Source organism: Podarcis gaigeae, assembly GCF_964106915.1.
Source record: "Podarcis gaigeae genome assembly, chromosome: 5".
NCBI lineage: Eukaryota > Metazoa > Chordata > Lepidosauria > Squamata > Lacertidae > Podarcis > Podarcis gaigeae.
In genome coordinates, this window is record NC_139681.1 from 21,352,603 (window position 1) to 21,374,340 (window position 21,738).

Consider the following 21,738-nt stretch of genomic DNA (forward strand, 5'->3'; position numbering starts at 1 on the left):
TATTGTTCTTAGGTAGCAAAGGTACATATGATTCTGTTTTCAACTCACAGAGTCCTTCATACAGGTCAGTTACATTCAGAGCGAGACATTACTGTTATAGGCAATATGTAAACAACAATAGGAAATGGAGCCAAGCCAAGATACTGCATTTTAGATACAGTGATATTTTCCATTGTGTCTATTCTACACCGCCATTTTTAAAGGACAGAGTTAATGTCTAGTAGCTGGTAGAGGGAGCTTGTGAGTACATTAACTACTTAGCTAGTTATGCTGTTAAGAAGGTGCAGAATTCATTAGAGGTACATTGGGTACAGGCAACACCCCCATTTACATGGAGGGATTATATTCTGAGGCATTGTGTGTGTCAGTGAAATCACGTATATTTGAAACACCATTGGAAAAGCCCTTTTGTGATATTTTTGTGACGTTTTCAGGTTACTTCCAGGTTTGGCACAATGCATGCTTGTGTGATCAAGCATATATTGAACAAGCCAGTTCCCAGGATTCCTTTGGGGAAGTCATGACTGTTGAAGCGTGGTAAAAGAGTGCTTTAAATATATGGTAGGGTGAGACTGCTGTTTGTCTAAGGCAATCAAGGGAGTTCATAGCGAGGCAAGATTTGAACCAAGGACTTCAGGCTCACAGTCCACTCTCTTCAACGCCATGCTACCCTACCTCAGTACTAGCAGTGATGGGGACACGGGTGAGGCTGTGATCTACACCACTGAGCCTCTTGGGTTTGGTGATTGGAAGGTTGGCCATTTGAATCTGTGCACATGAGGAGGGGGGAGCTCCCATTGCTCTGTCCTAGCTCTTGCCAACCTAGCAGTTCGAAAGCACACCATGCAAGTAGATAAATAGATACTGCTGCGGCGGGAAGGTAAACAGCATTTCCGTGTGCTCTGGCTTCCGTCACGGTGTTCTGTTGCACCAGAAACAGTTTAGTTATGCTGGATGCTGACCCGGAAAGATGTCTGCGGAAAAACGTTGGCTCCCTCGGCCTGAAGCGAGATGAGCGCCGCACCCCATAGTCGTCTTTGACTGGACTTAATCATCCAGGGGTCATTGACCTTTTATTTACTAGCAGTGATGTGACATGCTTGTTTTTCTTCTGTTTAGTCTGCATGCATGCAAGCAAATGTACAGTTTCTCCTAGGTGGCTTCCTACTAAGTAGCTGCTAACTGGGATCCTATATAATGAAAAGGCACAGAGGTCATGAACTGGTTAGGAGGCAATTTGGTTCCCTTCCCACATGCCTGCCAGGTCACCAAAGATATCAGCCTGCTCTGGCTGAGTAGCTACTACAATGAGCTGCTTGTGGATTCTGAAGGAAAAGCAAGCCAATATAGCCCAGTCTGGCTGCCTGAGCGACACTTAATTGCATTTCATGGCATCTGATGCTGCATGCTCTTCCAGGGAGGAGATGGTGCAAAGCTAATGCTGTCACCACCATGTATTGTAATTAAGGTGAGAGATAATGTTATGCCATTTGGAAAACAAGATTTAAGCAAACATGTACTCAGGAAAGAAATGAGGCTTTAGGACATATTTTTCCCAAAGGGATAGCAAAAGGGTCTTATTAATTTATGGCATTTATATCCTGCCCTTTAGCCAAAAAGGCTCTCAGAGCAGCTTACAGAACTCTGCTAAGATGGTCCTTGCCCTCCAGCTCGCAATCTAGACATGGCACATGAGGTAAAAGGAATGGGAGGGAGAAAGGAAAAGCAAGCTAAGTTTTTTTTTAAAGTTACAGTTCTTATAATGCAGTTATATAGATAGTTTTACTTATGCAGATTCTGTCTCTACAAGAGCAACAACTCCCTGTCAATGTCAGTGGTTGTTCTGGCTGCCTTGCCATTGATAAAAAGGAGTCTCACCCCAGAAGCAGTCTTTCTCCCAGATCAGCTGCAGGAGCGGAGCTGGTGATAATGTCTGCATTATTCCATCAGACTTGATAGAACTACGTTGATGGCAGTTAGATGCCTCCCAGCTGGCGTCTGGATGGAATTAACCTTCTCCCTTGCCATGTCCATGGCAGTTCTTAATAAGGCATAACAGTATGTAAAGCAAAGGTGGTCATATTCTTCTTTAGGCAAAGTGAAGCAACTTCCTCTGGTGGTGGATTTTGGGTAAGGGCAGCAGAGTAGAAGACAGATCTTGCCATGTTGTGTGAGTCACCAAGGTTTCTGGCTCAGGCGCCACTGAAATGAACAAAAACATAGCAGTTGCATATCAATGAGCCTTGAGCTAGAAGAACCTCTGGAGAACTTAAGAGCCCTGTGAATGGATCAGACTGTTGAGATTCCTGCATTGCAGGGACCCTTCCAACTCTACAGTTCTATGATTTGGTGATTCCTCTTTAGTTTAGCATCCTGTTACCCAAAGTGGCCAGCCAGCTGCCTTTTGAAAGATTATAAGCAGGGTAAGAAGGCATTAGACTCTTTCCGCTATTGCTCCCCCAGTAACTGGTATTCAGAGGCATGGTACCTCTGATCGTGTAGGTCATATACTGCCATTGTGCGAATATGTCTAATCTCCTTTTAAAACCATCCAAGTTGGCAGCCATCATCACATCCCAGGGTAGGATATTCCAATCTAAAACTACAGAATGTAAGAGTTCACATTGCCTGTTCTGAAGCCCCTGCCATTTTGTCATTTTAGATGAGCAAGGGGAAATATTTATCTCTACCCATTTTCTTCACAAAGCATAATTTTATCAACCTCTTTGTCTTGTCCTTCCTTTCCAGTAGATTCTGCTCCATTTCAGTTATCATTAGGGAGGTCATTTGAATTTTCCCTTCTGGTATCAAAATATATTGAGCAGGCACTGATTTAAAATGATGCAAAAACTGAATGTTCTATAAACGTTTGCTGCATAACCCCCCCCTTGGTATAACAGGCTGCCAAATACTCAACTAGTACATTTGGCATCCAAATATACAAAAATTCCTTTGGTCAAATCTGAAGCCTATAGGGCATTTCATATAATAATATCCAGGTCTAGCTTCCATTTGGATTTTAATGTTACAAATGGCAGACTTGACTTGATCCCAACCCATAAAATAGAGCAGTATCACCAAAACCTTATGTAAACACAACTAAAAAAAAGTAGGCACAATACATACTTTTCTATAATAACCCAAATCCAAAAATATTTGGGGCTATTCAGCCTTTCTTCAGGGACATATTTGATGCTCAATGTAGCTGCATTTGAATAGCCTTATAGGTAGGTAAAGGTAAAGGTAAAGGTAAAGGTATAGGTACCCCTGCCCGTACGGGCCAGTCTTGACAGACTCTGGGGTTGTACGCCCATCTCACTTAAGAGGCTTGGGGCCAGCGCTGTCCGGAGACACTTCCGGGTCACGTGGCCAGCGTGACAAAGCTGCATCTGGCGAGCCAGAGCCGCACACGGAAACGCCGTTTACCTTCCCACTGGTAAGCGGTCCCTATTTATCTACTTGCACCCGGAGGTGCTTTCGAACTGCTAGGTTGGCAGGCGCTGGGACCGAGCAGCGGGAGCGCACCCCGCCGCAGGGATTCGAACCGCCGACCTTTCGATCGGCAAGTCCTAGGCGCTGAGGCTTTAACCCACAGCGCCACCTGCGTCCCAGCCTTATAGGTACAACGAGTCAATGCTGAATCAATTCCTCTGTTGCTTGGTTACAAGACAGATGATTAATCAACTAAAATTATTTAGTTAGTGGGCAACATTATCAGTCATACAAGACTATGGATTGTACTAGCCTGGTTCTTCTTCTAAAACACTTACAAACATATATTTAAAATGCTTTAAATGTGATCCATAAAGATCTTCTTAGGGCAACTGGCCTAGTTGAGCACATTGATCAACTAGAGTCTCCCACTCCACTCTATGCATTATGTTGATGAGACAGATGTATAGCTGGAAATCTACAGATATTCCCACTTGCTTAATGAAAATCTGTTTTCTACACTGTCATTGTCTAGGACCGAATATATCTATCATTCTCAACAGGTTCCGGCTTCGTGCTGTACAATGCAGTGATGTGGAACTCTCATGATTGCTAATGCTAAACATGAGTGATGTGTTAATATTCCTTGCTTCACCAAATAATTAGATCTTTCATTTTCTCCCCGAGGCCTTCTTTCCCTCTGGAACCTCTCTCTATTTCTCAACAAATCATTTCCCCTCCCTTTATCTGTTGCCCTTTTTATGGTTCCAAGATTTGTGTAACTGCCATCAGTTCTTTGGCTTGCTTTGCTACAATGCCAGTAAGTGGCATGCTGCACACACTGTGATGTTGGCTTCCTTACTGAGCTGCAAACAGTGTCCAGTAGAAATGTGAGCTTTCCCCTGATCTTCCCACTTTGCCTTTTGTGTGTGTCTGGGATAATAAAGTTCAGACTAAACCAAGCCACTGGACCTCTGCAAGAGTGAAGGTTCCTACCTTAGAAATGTTGCAGCATCTGAAACCATCTCAGATGGCTTAGGGTGGGGAACTATCTAAGGACCTAATGGAGACCTAAAGGATAGGTTGTGATATGTGGGCCTGGCACTGATGCTTTAGTTCCTAACAGTGACCGTGGATGCTAAGAATATAAATTGCTGTAGGATCATCAGACATTAGAAATGAACATAGCAGCATTGAAAGGCAGGCATGGAAGGTGGGCAGAATTTCTGCATCTCAGCTCCCTCAAATGTTGCCACAAACTCCTCAGTCTGTCCTCCATTTTGAATCATGGAGTTGGAAGGGACCTGAGGATGATCTAGTCCAACACCCTGCAATGCAGAACCATGCAGCTGTCCCTCACTGGGACTGAACCTGCAACCTTGGCATTATGAGCGCCATGTTGTCATAAACTGGCAGGACAATGGGGAGGAGGAAGAGGATCCTGGTGATGGGTGTACCCTATGGTTCAAGACAGACACTCTAACCAACTGAGCTTTCCAGCTCAATCCAGATGTTGTAGCTCAGGGATGGGGGAACCTTGGGCCTGGAGCCAAACAGTATCTAGCCCTGGGGACATTTCTGAGCCACACTGGAATGTGTCCTTGAGCTCTGACAATGCCCCATAGATGGAGGTTAGGGAGGGGGTTGTGAACATCTGCAGAAATCAGCCACTGTGCAGAGGTAAAATTTGCATTTATTACTATGTCTGCTTTTGCCTCTGACGACCCTGGTCATCTTTGGCATGTGACCCCCTAGAAGACTGCCCAGCAAGGAATGCAGCTTTTGGGCAGAAAAAGGGTCCCTAGCCCTGAGCTAGATGGTAAATGTCAAACAGTGTTTCCTCAGAGTGGGCAAAGCAGTCTTGATGGGCTGACTCCTGCTGGTGCGGCTTCCGTGGGAGAAAGAGGCTCAGGTGTCTTTGCAAAGAGTACTGTACATTGAGACACATTGCACCCCCACCCCCGTCCCTGCACTAAACAAGCCTTCCCTTTCCATATGCATTGGCGGCTGTTTTGCTAGTGCTGTGCTTATTTATCTCATAAAATGCGCACACTGATAAATTGTAGGGAAAAACCTCAAAGCAGTATAATCAGCCTTCTCACTGACTTAGGGAGTTGGCAACCTGTATGCTGACTAGGCAGTTTTAGCCAGATGTGTGCCATCTGTGTAACAAATTCAGGCTGAAAAGGGTAACCTGTGCAACTCCTTGCCACTCAGCTCTGATTTAGAGGCTGACTTCCAATGTACTTACAGTTGGGGGTGATTTCATCAACATGAACCCCAGTGGTGAAAGAAAACAAAACCCTGCAGTGCGCTGCGTCTATTCAGCCATAGCAAATGGTGCTGCTGGAAAGTGGCAGGTAGTGATAAAATGACTTCCAGCACTGGGCTTGAATGACCCTAAGGACTAGATTGCACCGATGTTATTTAGGCTTCCCAGTATATGAATCTTGGGTTGTTGACATGTCATGTGACATACGTGTCATAATTCATTACTACTTTGACTTTTTCAGCATAGGATGCACTTACAAACATGCGGCTGAAATAGTTGTATTAATCTTTCTTTGTGGGTCAGATGTCATCTGGTTGTGGCGGGTAATGAATCATGAGTCAAGGTCCATGACTTGATGTAATGCCTTTTCATATAGCAAAAAGCAGCACTGCGCAGCCAGCATGGCATTCTCCTGTGTGCTAGTGTCCTGGCTGTCCTGAATTTTAATACATTCCTCCTCCTGCATCATATAGATGAGGTTAGAGTCCATTGATCTTCTCCTCATTTAATTAACATCTTGATTTTTCCTACAGGTTCAGGATATGCTTTGATCTCTTTTGATCTTGATCTGCATCTAAATAATTGAGGCTTTGGTAGAAATCTTTTATAAATGAGCTAATCATTGTACATTAAAACCTATTAGAGTCAATCTATTTTATTCCCATTGGGGGAGACCAAGTGCAGGAGGAGGTATGGAAACGTACTCAGCTGTGTCAAAAGAAGCAGCTATAGAGGTCTGAGACCAAGCAGCACTCTTCTGCTACTTTCCTGTAATTCCATTAAAAACCCCTGTTATGCAGTGAGGTGAGAATGTTCAGCTGCTAAAATTGGAGGCTAACAGCCATTCTACCTTTAATTTACTTTTTGAATGGGACCTATTAAAATTAGGAAAATACATATAAATATACATAAGCAGCTTTATATATGTCAGCAATATTGGCATTGATTTGAGGAATCAGATACTCTATTTTTCAGTTCCAAGAAAATCAAGAGTGGTTTGCAATTAACAAAAAATTAACTCAAACTGCAAAATGCTAAAACGCTACTAAAACAGCGGAATAACCATCTCTGGGCTCTTACTCAGGGTTCATATTTCCTTTGGCACAAGATCACAGCAGAGATTGTGGTGTCTATATGATATATGGTTTATTTACACATATATGCAACCTGAGCCAGTGATGAAGGGGTTCACAGCATTAACATCCCCAAAGGTTATGGCCTTGGATTCAAATAGAAATCGAGCATTGCTCTGTCTCTCTGACTCTCAGCTTTGCTGCTGGCTTCTAGCTCACATCATTCAACTCTCAGCTCTGCCTTTGTCTTTCTAACTGCCCACAAATTGAAGGAGGGGACCTCACCCATTTTCTGCCTTGCACAGAGCCCCTTTCCTTTGTTCTCTTGATGGCTATTCCAGGAATTTGAATCCTTGATTAAATTTTAACACTTGCTGGATTAGAAAGGTCTCAGCGTACAACCTACTCTCCCCCAAACTCATGGGGGGGTTTAACCATATCCCCCTCCCTAACATGGTTGTGACAAAAATTCCCCTCTCGGAAGCTGATGGTGGAAGCCTCCATGGACACTGATGGAGCTTGGCCATCAGGTTAAGTCTTCTGAGCGTTCCATGCATTCCCATTGAATTGAACAGGGAGGGAAGCAGACTGAACTCCACCACTTTGCTGCTGCAAATTGGGACAGTTTAATCCAGCAGCAAATGTTGGGGAACTGGAAGTGTTAGCACAGCCGAAAGTAACAAGAGATCTGGCAGAAAAGAAGATCTGAGGTTCATTGCAGCTTAAGCATTAAGACTCCAGTCTAAGGATGTCGTAAGGGAACTTGAGAAGTGGCGATGTAGAAAGGACCAATCAGGAGACTTTACAGTCGCCACGGTTGCTCTTTTGTGCTAGTCTGAGGATTGTTGCTAACCAATGTAACAACTGAGGTTTCAGAAACAATGGGTGCAAGACCTCTTCACAAACTACGTACATGCCAAAAAACTAGGTTTATAACCAGCTGTTTAGCTGACAGGGAAGGGAGCTGTAGCTAATTCTAACTTATTTATTGAGCATTTGTTCTGATGTTTGTGGGGTGGTTGTACAACAACGAGCATTCATCCCGATTTGCTTGTGGGGTGTTCTTCCTGTTTGTCATTTGTTCAGTACATTTCCTTGTCACTTTCCAAACTGCAAAAAAATCTGTTTTTTTGTTTTAATAAAGTAGATTTGTTGTGCTAGGGCAACTGAGGGCTTTAATCCACTTTAAATGCACAAACCTAAAGTTTTGATAAACAATTGAGTCACACCACAAAATCTTGAGAGAGTGTAGCCACTTGATACATGTTTGCGTTTGACTCATTCAAAGTAGGCACACTTTTCCAAAATACTAAGTTCAGATATAAAAACTCACAAATGTGTGAACTGACAATGGAACTAAGGCTAGAACCTCATTCTGGTATAGGCAGTTATCACCTAGTTTTGTCTAGAAGGCAGCTGCTTTGGTTCATGTTCAAAGGTTCCCACTGGGACTGGATAGTGGATATCAATGACAGCTGGCTTGGTTGATATAAGACTTGTTTAACTGAGGGGTAGAATGGGGGGGAGGCTTAAAATGATCAATTTTTATGACTAGCGTGCAAGTTGAGTATTGTGCTTATGTCACTGTGTGAAATACACCCGTGTGTTGGCTGAGATGTACTCCTGCTGTGAAACAATAAGGTCTTGACCTTTTAAAGCAATTAACCACCGCATATGTGTTTAAACTTTTAACTCCAGTGGGATTCCTCAGATGTTGAGAGTTAAGTATGTGCTCGGATCAAAGGCTGGCTTTTTTCAAGTCTTAACGCCGTAATACTAGCTAGTGATTTTTGGTGCCTGCCTTCAAGCACTTTGCTATGTGAAGGTTAGATCCTTTCAAAGGGTTTCAGGTTGAGCATCAAAATATTTAACTGGGAAAGGAAAATGGAAACCCAAAGAGGGGAAGAGTGAATTGATTTCCTTGCACCTCAACAGGTTATGGTATTTTTGAGCTGGAGGAAGACACAGCTGGTTGGTTGGCTGGCTGGAACATTCCTATTAGGCTGAAAAAGACCCCCCACCCATGCTCTAAGGGTCACATTCCTTTGTGAGGAGTCTTCTGGGGTGTGGTCAGACTTATACCACTCTCCATCCCCCATTCAGATGAGGAAGGGTATTATTACAGGTCAAGAAGACATTCCAGCCAGGTAAAATTGGTAGACAAAAGCATACAGTTGGGTCAGTGAGGGGTATAGCCTGTACAGAGTCTTGACAACCAGATGCAGAGGTCTGGAGGGCTGCATTTGACCCAAAGGAGGACTGACATTCCCTGCTTCTGTGTTAGGGGGTGAGGATATACTGTACAGCAACATTTCTTGCAGGCTCCACTTGTACATATGTTATCATTAGTCACATAGCCTTTCTGAATGTCTTAAGAAAGAAAGGTGCTTCAGGACCGTAACTTCCATATATAAGAAGCCTACCAATGGGAGCACTTCAGATATGACATCTACTACATTCAATGTATACACAACATTGGAGGTTTCCTACCCTCCTTTTTATTGCTTTCAAACCTGTGGTTGCACAGGAAGGAAATCATTCACTCTTAGCCCATATGTATTTTAACTTATTGGCAACTGCTAATATTTTATAACTGCCACCACCAAATTTATCCAGGTCAGCTTGGATGTCCAACATAAACTCCAGCTGTAGGGAAGAACGGCTTTAAGGTCTGAGATCCATCTGTCTGTTCCAGCCATAATTTCCGAATCCCTCTTCTCTAATCTGGGCATTACGTTCTTTCAAAGAAGCGTGTAACCAAACAATCGAAGCAGGATATTTCATAAATCCTGGGCCCAGACTGATAAAACTGTGACACAAAGAGGAAACAGGCAAAAGACAGCTCAAGACAGCAAAATACAAGATTACTTAGGTGGATTGCCCTTCTTCATTATGTGGCTAGGATAGAATTACTAAGCAGGGCCTCAAAACGTCCAGGTTCCATCCTTTGCCTTAAGCCATTTCCAAATGGATTTGGCTGAATGTTCCCTGGAACAGCTCCAGCACAGCATGTTTCTTTTAAGAAGGTATTGGGAGAGTAAATGCGAAGAGAGAGTTCCCCTTCCCCACCTGATTATGAGCCCACCTCCTTCTTAATACTTAAAATGCTTCACAATTGCACAAAGGTTATCCACCCACCCTGTTGATGTAATCTAGCCATTATTTTACAAGTGAGAGGAGAGGGTGCTAGAGAAATGTTTTTGGATAGCCAGGCTGTAAAGCTTAAACCAGGTCTGGTGGAAACGACAACCTTCAATTTGTTACTGGACTACAGCTGTCTTCATCCCCAACCATTGACTTTGCTGACTGGGGCTGATGGGAGTTGAAGTCCAGAAACATTTAGGGGGGGGTGCGTTTCACAGGTTTCCCACCTTGGTTTCAACTGATCTCACATTATCACCTCTGGGCAAATCTGGCCTGGAAGAAAAACCTAGGTAAACCTCATGTACTGCAGCTGGATAACGTCTGATGCATAACATGCTGATTGAGAGCTGAACCAGAGAGTCAACGAAAGGATAGAATGTCACCCTGACATCTCTGTGGGGGACACAGAACAGGTGTTTCAGAAATTCTCTAGAGCAGTCCAAGTTGCCCAAATTGAAAGTAGATGGAAAGGGGTGGGGGTGGGGATACAGGCTTCTGTAGTCTACATAACAGACGAAGGAATCTATCCAATAACTAGAACAGACACGAGTTGCTGACTCTTCCCCACCATCTCCACCCTGGAGCTTTGCCCTTTTCATAATGGAAGCTATTATGACAAGCTGGGCAAACAATGGAAATTGTGGCGAATATAGGTCAGGTGCATCATAGCCCTATGGACTCTTCCTGCATCTGAGAAGAAACTTCTTGGAACATTGTTGATTGTCTCTTTCTAAACAAAGCAGATATTATGAAGGGACTATAGGTCTGTAGAGCGCTCTCTCATCCAAAGGGAACAAACTCTGTAGCATCTGCTTTGGAACTTCTTGCCATTTGGAATTGGGGAGTGAATAGCATTACGTTATTCACCTATACATGCCCCTGAAGATATTTTTTTTAAAAAAATCAAAATGCATTAGGCAAGTGATTAAAAAAAGGCAAAGGACCCCTAACAGTTAAGTCCAATTGCAAATGACTTTGGGGTTGCGGCACTCATCTCGCTTTACAGGCCGAGGGAGCCGGTGTTTGTCCACTCTGCAGACAGTTTTTCCGGGTCACGTGGCCAGCATGACTAAGCCGCTTCTGGTGCAATGGAACACTGAAACCAGAGCAGTGCACAGAAATGCCATTTACCTTCCCGCCAGCGTGGTACCTATTTATCTGCTTGAACTTTTTGGTGTGCTTTCGAACTGCTAGATTGGCAGGAACTGGGACCAAGCAACGGGAGCTCACCCCATTGTGGGGATTCGAACCACCAACCTTCTGATTGGCAAGCCCAAAAGGCTCAGTGGTTTAGACCACAGCACCGCCTGCATCCCTAGGCAAGTCTTAGGTATTAATAAGTCACTATTTTAAGCATTGCCCTTCCTTTCCCCCCTGATTTCACTCCCAGGCTCCCATTCCCTTTGTTCCCTTGACTGCCTTTGTTCTTGCTGAGTGCTTGTATCCTGTTCCAGCCTCTTCTGGCCACAGTCCTCAGTAGCTTAGGCCAGGGATGGAGAACATGTGGCTGACCAGTTGTTGCTGTTGGACTCATACTCCCACCAGCTCCATCAGGACCAGTGTTTAGGGACCTGTGGTTTGGCAACATCTAGAGAGCCACAGGTTCACCATGCCTGGGTTAGACCCTGGCCTGTGTTGGTTTTTGCCTCCAGATTTCCTCCCCTTGCTTTGTGACTCTTTTCTCTCCTGCTCCAGCATTCTGCCCCACTTCCTCTTCCAGATCTGCTAGCATTGATACTTTCAACACTGTGTGCACCGCTGGCTCTCCATAGCCCAGCAGAGAGGGAAAATAGAGTGTGGGGTTCCTTTATAAAATGGGTATTGGAGGCATCATTGTTGGTGCATATGAGAACTCACATTGTTAATACCTTCCATGCCCCCCAACCTGGCACTGAACATTACGTGCTATTCAGGTCATTTGGCCTCTGCTCTAATTTATTACCTATTCATTGCTCTGCAGAGATTACAGGGTACTATGTGAAAGACTTTGACTTATTGTATTTGCAAAAGCCATATGCATTAGTGGGAAATATGTGCCAAATATGTTCCATGTAAGACTTTGAAATAAATTCAAGCAACCTTCAGCTCCTGCACAATAGTTTGTGAAGTTGCCGAATGAAAAACTTGCGGTTCCCAGCAAAAACACGGGTATGCAGCCATCTTTCCTAGTTTAAACAACCAATAATGCTTCCCTAAGAGTGAAAGAGAACCTGACGCTTTATAGCGTTATGGTCCTGGAAGAAAAAGAATGAGTCTCGCAGGAGCCACAAAAAACAAGCTGTCATCTGTACAGTGAGGCTTTGAAGTATGTAGGGCTATTTGTTTTGCATTTACTGCTCCTCGTTGTCCATGTTCATTCTTCTCTGTGAGCTTCAGCCGCTAAGTGAAGAAAGCAGTCTGTACAAGTGAAAGCTAAAGAGCAGTAGCCAAAGTGCACCTTGTGAATGTGAAATCCAACAAGAAAGGACTGGCTTCTTAATTGTATTATCTTTAAAAACATGACTCGGAGACCGCAATGCATATCCCACCTTGACATTGACCTTCATTCCTCCGTCACTACAGCACTAAGCTGCCGGATGGGATTTTGTCCTGCTCTGCCACTTGTACCTGGAACTTCCTTCCAGAACACCTGTGCAGTTCACCCTTTCTCTTCCTCTTGAAACAAAGCTGAGTATCCATCTGATCAAACTTAATTTCCGGTTTATTTTTGCCTTTCTGTTTCCTCTTTCTCTGTGATTTGATATGCTTCCCTCTCCTCTCACAGTTTAGATTGTAAGCTGCTCAGGGCAGGGGCCTGTCCTCTGTTGTTGTTACTCAGTAAGTTCTATGAATACTGATGCCACTGCACAAATAGAAATAGTATCACAGAATGGTGCTGGATTATCTTTTCCTGTTTATAAACTCCCCCCTTTCCCTATTTATTAACTTGAGTTTTAGCAAAGCTTGTAGCATGCCTGATGGCTTACAGACTGCAGTCGGCGAGCTGCCAAGTGCTTTGGGCACAACCCAGTAATTTTCTTAAGGGTATGCAGAATTTGTGTATTAGTCCTATTAAGAGTTTCAGACCAGTTGCCTTTGACAAGGGCAAACAAGGAGGTTTTCATGTTAGCAGGTTTTACAGCCACCGAGAACTGAAACGCGGAATCAGCAGGTGTCAGATTTGTGGCTGAAGTGACTCACTTCAGGCAGTATGATCCGGCAACATATAAAGTAGATGAACTGCGTTGTCATGCCCAGTGGTGCTGCCCACACCACCAAGGGGATTGTGCTGGGTGGCAATGCCCCACACGATTTTGCTCGTCTGTGCATTTGATTACAGTCTTACCTCGGGTTACAGCCGCTTTCAGGTTGTGTCTTTTCAGGTTGCGGACTGCCGAAACCCAAAAGTGCCGGAACGGGTTACTTCCGGGTTTTGGCGGTCACACATGCGCAGAAGTGCTAAATCGCGCTTTGCGCATGCGCAGAAGCACCGAATCGCAACCCACGTGTGCGCAGACGCGGGTTGCGAACGCTGTGGGTTGCGAACGTGCATCCCGCACAGATCATGTTCGCAAACCGAGCGTCCACTGTATTTATCTCAAGCATTTATTTATTTAATTAATTTACAACATTTATATGCCACCCCGCAAGGCGGGTGTTCATGGTGAGTCCTGGCACCTCTTTTTCTAGAAAAAACCCCACTGTAAGATCAAAAGATTGGGTGCCAGGTGGGCCTCCTTGGAGAGGGCATTCCAGAGTTAGGGTGCCACCACCTTCCAGAAGGCACTACTGGACCTCACTGGTATTCCCAACTTCTACTCAAGGTGGTTTGTGGTATGTTTCAAAATGCAGTAAAAAAGAGTTACAGGGAGGATCAAAAGAGTTTATAAGCCTCCCCCACTCCCCCACAATCCTTACTTGCGTGTCGAGACCCTGCAGCCACCCCCTTGTTGGAATAATAATAATAATAATAATAACAACAATAATAATAACAATAATTTATTATTTATACCCCACCCATCTGGCTGGGTTTCCCCAGCCACTCTGGGCGGCTTCCAACTGAATATTAAAAACAATACAGCATTAGACATTAAAAACTTCCCTAAAGAGGGCTGCCTTCAGTTGTCTTCTAAAAGTAAAATAGTTGTTTATTGCCTTGACATAACTCACACAAGGACACAGATATTAGGTTTATGTTATTGGGCAAATTTTGGCCACAACTTTATTGAAATTACAGAATGTGAGCAGTATTGGCTTAGGCATTGATTGGACCTGGCTATATCTGACTCCTGCCCATTGTGCAGGAAGTCCAGTAAGGGTAAGCCACTGGTAGGGGGAGCCCTGTCAATGCGAACCAACTCAAGCTCCCCCTGGTGTTCCCGTTGAGGTCGTGTCAAGGCCCTAGCCCCCAGCTGGGCTTCAGACTAGATCAACACCCCCAGATTCCTTTAACAGAATCCCCTTAAGCATGGAGGGGGAGGTGATGGCCACACCTCCCCTCCCCCCCCCACAAGGTCAAACAATGCCTAACTGCAACCCTAACAAAGTTGTGATGATTGCTATGAGGTAGGCGAAAACCAAGTGGCCAGTGCCAATTTGCCAAGTGGAAAAATTCCTACCCAGGCCCCTCTGACAACCAAGGCGACCAACCGAAGTCCATAGCAAGGCCATTGCCTAACCTGCAAAATAGGGAAGGTGATTGATGAAGCGAGCCAAAGAGGAAGTCCTCTGGCTCGCTCCTCAGTTTAAACAGCCCCGGCCACACACACCCCAGCCAGCGGATTGGCTGGCCAGGCTCTGATGTGGCTGGGATCCTCCAGGCAACGGGGGACAAAGTCCCCCGCCCCCGGTGGGGAGTGGGTGGCCACGGTCCACCGCAACTCCTCCCCACTAGGAAGTGGAGCGGATTTGTACCAACTGCCACTCTGCTGCTGAATCCATGGGCCACAGTAGGTCTCGGAGGGAATGACCCCAGCTTTAAAATTTGTGCAGGAGCAGCCAGAGATATTACAAGAGTGGCATGTTGTGAAGCCATAGGGAAGTCATCACTGCACAGCTAGGGTAATTTGAGATACAGTACCTGATTTGAGAATGGAGGAGGAAATATGAGGACGACCTAGGACAACTGGGAGGCTGTTTATCCCCTGCTGTCCACAAATGACTATAAGGCAAGTGGGAGACCAACCAGGCCTCATCCATCAGCCAAGAAGGAGTTCAGCTCCAACTGCTAGTTCCCTTGAAAAAGCAGGAGCAAAGGTGGGGGGGGGAGACTCTGGCCCCACCCACATACCCACATGCCAATGGAATAAGAGCCCCCAACTGTCCTTCAAGCAAGAATCTAGCAAGGGAAGATCAGCCTCACTGCAGTGGAATATAAACACCCACTTGTAGTGGACCACTTTGTTTTGACCTTGAAGAACTGATCTCCCTCCTCTGCCTCTTTCCTTCCACTCCCCTTCCCTTCTGCCACTTGCCTTTTTACTTTGTAAGCCTGATGGCAGGTTACCTCTCTTTTTTTTTTATGTGAGCCACTTTGGGAGGGAACAATTGCCTTAAAGTAGGGTGAAAATACAGTTAGTAAATAAACAATGTCAATTAGGGTGTGTTGAAGAAGGCTGCAGCACAGGAGACATGAGCAGAAAAGGTTTGTATGACTCTACACCCCGTTTCATCAGTCTCGGTTTAATCTGTACAATGTTGTTGTTGTTTAGTCGTTTAGTCGTGTCCGACTCTTCGTGACCCCATGGACCAGAGCACACCAGGCACTCCTGTCTTCCACTGTCTCCCGCAGTTTGGTCAGACTCATGTTTGTAGCTTCGAGACCAGTGTCCAACCATCTTGTCCTCTGTTGTCCCCTTCTCCTTGTGCCCTCCATCTTTCCCAACATCAGGGTCTTTTCCAGGGAGTCTTCTCTTATCATGAGGTAGCCAAAGTATTGGAGTCTCAGCTTCAGAATCTGTCCTTTCAGTGAGCACTCAGGGCTGATTTCCTTAAGAATGGATACGTTTGATCTTCTTGCAGTCCATGGGACTCTCAAGAGTCTCCTCCAGCACCATAATTCAAAAGCATCAATTCTTTGGCGATCAGCCTTCTTTATGGTCCAGCTCTCACTTCCATACATCACTACTGGGAAAACCATGGCTTTTACTATACGGACCTTTGTTGGCAAGGTGATGTCTCTGCTTTTTAAGATGTTGTTTAGGTTTGCCATCGCCTTTCTCCCAAGGAGCAGGCGTCTTTTAATTTTGTGACTGCTGTCACCATCTGCAGTGATCATGGAGCCCAATAAAGTAAAATCTCTCACTGCCTCCATTTCTTCCCCTTCTATTTGCCAGGAGGTGATGGACCCAGTGGCCATGATCTTTGTTTTTTTGATGTTGAGCTTCAGACCACATTTTGCGCTATCCTCTTTCACCCTCATTAAAAGGTTCTTTAATTCCTCCTCACTTTCTGCCATCAAGGTTGTGTCATCTGCATACCTGAGATTGTTGATATTTCTTCCAGCGATCTTAATTCTGGCTTGGGATTCATCCAGCCCAGCCTTTCGCATGATGAATTCTGCATATAAGTTAAATAAGCAGGGAGACAATATACAGCCTTGCCGTACTCCTTTCCCAATTTTGAACCAATCAGTTGTTCCATATCCAGTTCTAACTGTAGCTTCTTGTCCCACATAGAGATTTCTCAGGAGACAGATGAGGTGATCAGGTACTCCCATTTCTTTAAGAACTTGCCATAGTTTGCTGTGGTCGACACAGTCAAAGGCCTTTGCATAGTCAATGAAGCAGAAGTAGATGTATTTCTGGAACTCTCTAGCTTTCTCTGTAATCCAGCACATGTTTGCAATTCGGTCTCTGCCTCTTCTAAATCCAGCTTGCACTTCTGGGAGTTTTCGGTCCACATACTGCTTAAGCCTGCCTTGTAGAATTTTAAGCATAACCTTGCTAGCGTGTGAAATGAGTGCAATTGTGCGGTAGTTTGAGCATTCTTTGGCCCTTCTTTGGGATTGGGATGTAGACTGATCTTCTCCAATCCTCTGGCCACTGCTGAGTTTTCCAAATTTGCTGGCATATTGAGTGTAGCACCTTAAGAGCATCATCGTTTAAAATTTTAAATAGTTCAGCTGGAATATCATCACTTCCACTGGCCTTGTTATTAGCAGTGCTTTCTAAGGCCCATTTGACTTCACTCTCCAGGATGTCTGGCTCAAGGTCAGCAACCACACTACCTGGGGTATACGAGACATCCATTTCTTTCTGGTATAGTTCCTCATTGTATTCTTGCTACCTCTTCTAGATGTCTTCTGCTTCTGTTAGGTCCTTTCCACTATATAATCTGTACAATAGTCTATTCTTATTTTATTTGAGTTTGTATTTCACCCTTTCCTAGAGGATAGGTTATATAACACATTACCTAAGATGAAGAAAGAAGCAAAAAACATGAGGCCCATTTCAGTGGTGAGAACATTCAGGCAGATGCTCCAGTGTTTCCATAAAACTTCACATGTTCAGAAGGCTTCCCTGTCTTCTTTTATAAACCACTGAATGTTTTTCACGTGCAGTGGTTTGCAGCAAATCCCTTATTTTGTGTGGTTTCTTTCTCCAGTCATAGCAGAGAATGTGAGTATTTCTAATTGTACTGTATCAGACCAAGCTAAGACATATAAAATTTTAGAAATTACCTAGAGGTTATTGAAAAATGTTTCTCTGAACCTTGGAATTCTGTTGTGGTGAAAGCCTTTGCGGAACAATGTACATTATATATTTTTCTCTCCCTCTGCTGGACCACTGCATCCAATACACCAGTGAATTTTAATCTTCCTTGGATGAACGAATCCCCAGGTGTCTTGATAATAATTACGACATGTTGTACCATCTGTTGAGATTAAAACTCGCTTAACTCTCCTCATCCTTCTTTAGGACTGTTTAGATTTCTCTGCGATTTGTGTATTGTTTTCTTCTTCTTTTTTGAGAGCTGCTGATGGAAACGTGCTTGACTGATCTCTTACTGTTATCTAGTCTGATGTCTGTGATCTTTGCAAAAGAGAGGGGGAGAGTTTCTGTCTAGGAAATGAATCTTGGGATTAATGCAGCCCCATTGCAGAGGATAAGTTTTCTGGAATTCAGCTACAGGATCTCCATTGTATGGGTAGACAAGATGGATGCGGAGATAGAACTACACATTGTTTTTAAATGGCTGAGGAGAAGTAGCTGGAGACAGGGAAAATGTGACGCCTGTCAGGCTTGTAAGAAGCAAAAGCTTGGGTGTATTAAATGGAATATTATTCTTCAGTGACTGCTTTTTCAAGAACAAATATTAGGTAATAGGTAGATGCGGTCTGAGTTAAAGGATGTAGGCACTGTCGGAGAAGTCATAGAAAGCAAGGTTCTGCCTCAGCTCATTACATCTCCTCGCTGTCTCCTGATTAAATGAAAGCACGTTTTAGATACAGTAACTTTGGCCTGGGTATTTGTGGCATTGTTGTGCATGTAATGGTTTTAATAAAATTCATTTGCCGAACCAAACAGAGGCACTCACCAGCAGACTGAATGATGGCTGGAGTGTGTTAACTCTTTGGGAATCAACTCTCTGAAACAAGGAAGAGAGAGACACAGAGCTGTATTAGGATGTGCAGAGTAGAAGTGGTTCCCTCTGCCCTCATATTTGCACAGGATTATGATATGCGCAGTGTGCACTGGGTAACTGAGTAGTAATATTGGCACTGTTAATATGTTAAAAAAAAAATCTCCAAATTGCATTGATTTAAACATTTTCTTGCCCATTCCCTAGCCACTTAAAGGCATTTTGAACAAAAAGATCTTACATGAAGTAATGGGGGGAAGTGGGTGTGCAGAAAGAGAAAAGAGGTTGGCTTCACCCATTTGACCTCTGGCCCTGCCCACTTTTATCTCCACCTCCACCGGCATGCAGTCCCTTACAGATTACCTCACCCATGGTCTAGGCCAGTCTTATGTATTGTGGTGGGACAATGGGGAGGAGTTGATGCTTTAGGTATGCTGGACTCGAGCCATTTAGTGTTTTATAGATAATCACGAGCATCTTAAATTTAAATCTTAAATTTAAATCTTAAATTTAAATCTTAAATTTAAATCTTAAAACCTTGGTCCCTGCTCTTGCCCACCTAGCAGTTCGAAAGCACCCTTAAGTGCAAGTAGATAAATAGGTACCGCTTTATAGCGGGAAGGTAAACGGCGTTTCCGTGTACTGTGCTGGTGCTGGCTCGCCAGAGCAGCTTTGTCACGCTGGCCACGTGACCCGGAAGTGTCTCTGGACAGCGCTGGCCCTCGGCCTCTTAAGTGAGATAGGCGCACAACCCTAGAGTCGGACACGACTGGCCCGTACGGGCAGGGGTACCTTTACCCTTTACCTTAGATAATCACGAGCATCTTAAATTTTGTCCAGAAAATAGGGAGCCAAGAGCCAATAACTGCCCAATCTCTAATTTCCATACTCACATGCCATAATTCAATGCTTTCAGTCTCCCAGCACATAATATGGGGAGGGTCTGGACCCTGCACTAGTCTCCAGTAGTCAAGAGAAAGCAGGCCAGTTGGTTTCAAAGTGTCAGTGAAACAGTGTGTCCCAGAAGGCCATGTGACATCATAGAGGCTGATGGGGTGACACTTCCCAGATGTATGCAAGAGTGTGTGGTCCAAGGGTTAATCCCCGTCATCCTTTATGACAGGGATGGGGAACCTGAGGCCCTCCAGATTACAACTCCCATCATCCTGACTATTTGCAATGCTGGCTGGAGTTGATGGGCATTTGAGTCCATCATCTGGTGAACCATAGGTTCTCCAATCCTAATTCATGACTTGGCAAGGAATTCTGGAAATTAGTTTTTGGTGCTATAGCCATACGAAGAAGCAGAATATTTTGGCCTGGTTCCACCTGCCTGCTGTCTTCCAAAGGAAATGAGGGACAATGGGATGAGGCACCCACTGGATCAAATTCTTTCTGAACTGGTAGAGTTGTTTTATTAAAATGGGATCCTTAGAGTTTGCATAGCGAGAAGTTTTGATTTTCCTAAAAGAATCAAGTGCTCACTTTAGAGGAGCGTTTGTAATTTTGCAGGAGTTAAATATCTGACCCATAAATTGCTAGCACTGGGTCACAGTTAGTGAACTCCCTTTCAAGAGTTAATTTTATTTCACAGCTCTGGGGAAAAGTACATTTATCTCAGGTTGGTTGGCCTGCTCTGTATCACTGCTTTGTTTCATTTTGCCCTTTGAGGTGAGAACCAAAGTACTTTTGGAATGCTGTGCTGTAATTTTGAATCATATCCCCCCTTGGAATAATTGCAGCATTTATAGCTAAAACCCAAGAGATGTGCTGTTGAAAAGGAAATGAACATTTTTCTGTAGAAGAAACTGCTTTAAAAGACTATTTGCACACATTCATACCTTGTTGCCTTTGTTCCTCCTCATTATCAAACTTTACACTGTCAGTCCTTGGGGCCACACTTATGCATCATGCTAATGGATAGTGCTGCATAAAATCATGAATACCAGTAGTCCAAAATAGTATTTCTGCAGCTCATTCTTCCCATTACTGCAGAAGGATTAACTGATATTACTTCATTTATTTATTCACTTTCTATACCACCCTTCACTCGAAGATCACAGGGCAGTTTAGAATACAGGTAATGACCGATTTATGTGCATTAGTTTTGTGCGCGACTGCACATGCATGCATAGCAGTGATCTGGAAGTGGCCAGAAAAGGGGGCAGACTGGGAGTGGGAGCATGGCAGGGGCATAATTTAACCGCTGTGCAAATCAGGGGTTGCCTGTATTAAAAACATAAAAATACGTAACATAGAATCAAACAAAAATAATAAGCTACATACACACTGTATTTTATTTTATTTATTTATTTAAAATCATTTGGTGCCAGTCTAAAAGACTCAATTTACCTTAGTGCTATGTCTGTATTGGTATTACCGTAGGTTTGTGCTTGTGTTGGGCGCTATTGAGCCTGATCTGAAAACAGTATTGAGGGATGCTCTAGGAACAGCTTCTTCCTTAGCCTCCTTACTGCGCTACAACAGTAGCCTGCTATGAGTTACCATTTCCTCTCTCTCCATGTACAGAAGTGAATGAATGTCCTGTTTTGTTCCCTGCTTCCCATTATTCTAATTATTATAAATACTTCCTCTTTCTTGCAGCAGTAGCAGCAGCAGCAATCAGGCATCACTTTTTGCAACTAGTTTCTATCCATTTTCTTTATCAGCGGTCCTTGTTCCTTCCATCCCATCTGCTTTTCCTTGACCATCTGTCAAGGCCGAACATGTGACCCTGCCTTGCACTGGGTTAGAATGTTGGCCTACCTAGCTCTCCAAGGGGAGCTCTCCAAGGTCTCAAGCATAGGTCTTTCCAGGCCTGCTATCCAAAGTTCTTTTACCGGAGGTGATGGGGATTGAAACTAAAACCTTATGCATGTGAAGAATATGCTCTGTTACAGAGCTGCAGACCTTTCCCAAGATTCTCTCTTGACACCATTTTAAAGTGAATCCATATGCCATTTTGGATAGGAATTAAGCTTGGTCTTACATGGATTGCACAAACTGCAGTTCTAAACGAAGCAAAACCGACATCCATAATCAGTATCATACATGAATATAACAAGGGGAAAAGCTGTAATAAGCCAGGAAGAGAGGAGGGAGGAAAGCCTAGAAGATTTCTATATCAAATTACTGTGAATTTTCATGCCAGGATGTGAACTGAGTGCATTCAAAGTGGAGGGGATGTTCAGCTGACCTTTTCAGCTGTTTTGAAATGGACTTCGCCAGTGACAGGGAAGTACTGGAAAAATTAGC

General features: G+C 44.1%; 1 protein-coding gene and 1 long non-coding RNA gene across 4 annotated transcripts in view; one reads left to right on the forward strand and one right to left on the reverse strand.

Annotated features, from left to right (window-relative positions):
• Positions 1 to 21,738, forward strand: part of LOC310845360 (heparan-alpha-glucosaminide N-acetyltransferase-like) — a 168,492-nt gene that overhangs the window by 63,779 nt on the left and 82,975 nt on the right. The window lies entirely within an intron of this gene.
• On the reverse strand, positions 1,285 to 19,453 carry LOC310845461. The gene is made up of 3 exons (XR_014564770.1): positions 19,373 to 19,453; positions 18,439 to 18,489; positions 1,285 to 2,202 (listed from the first exon to the last, which is right to left on the reverse strand). It is a non-coding gene; the product is annotated as an uncharacterized lncRNA (long non-coding RNA).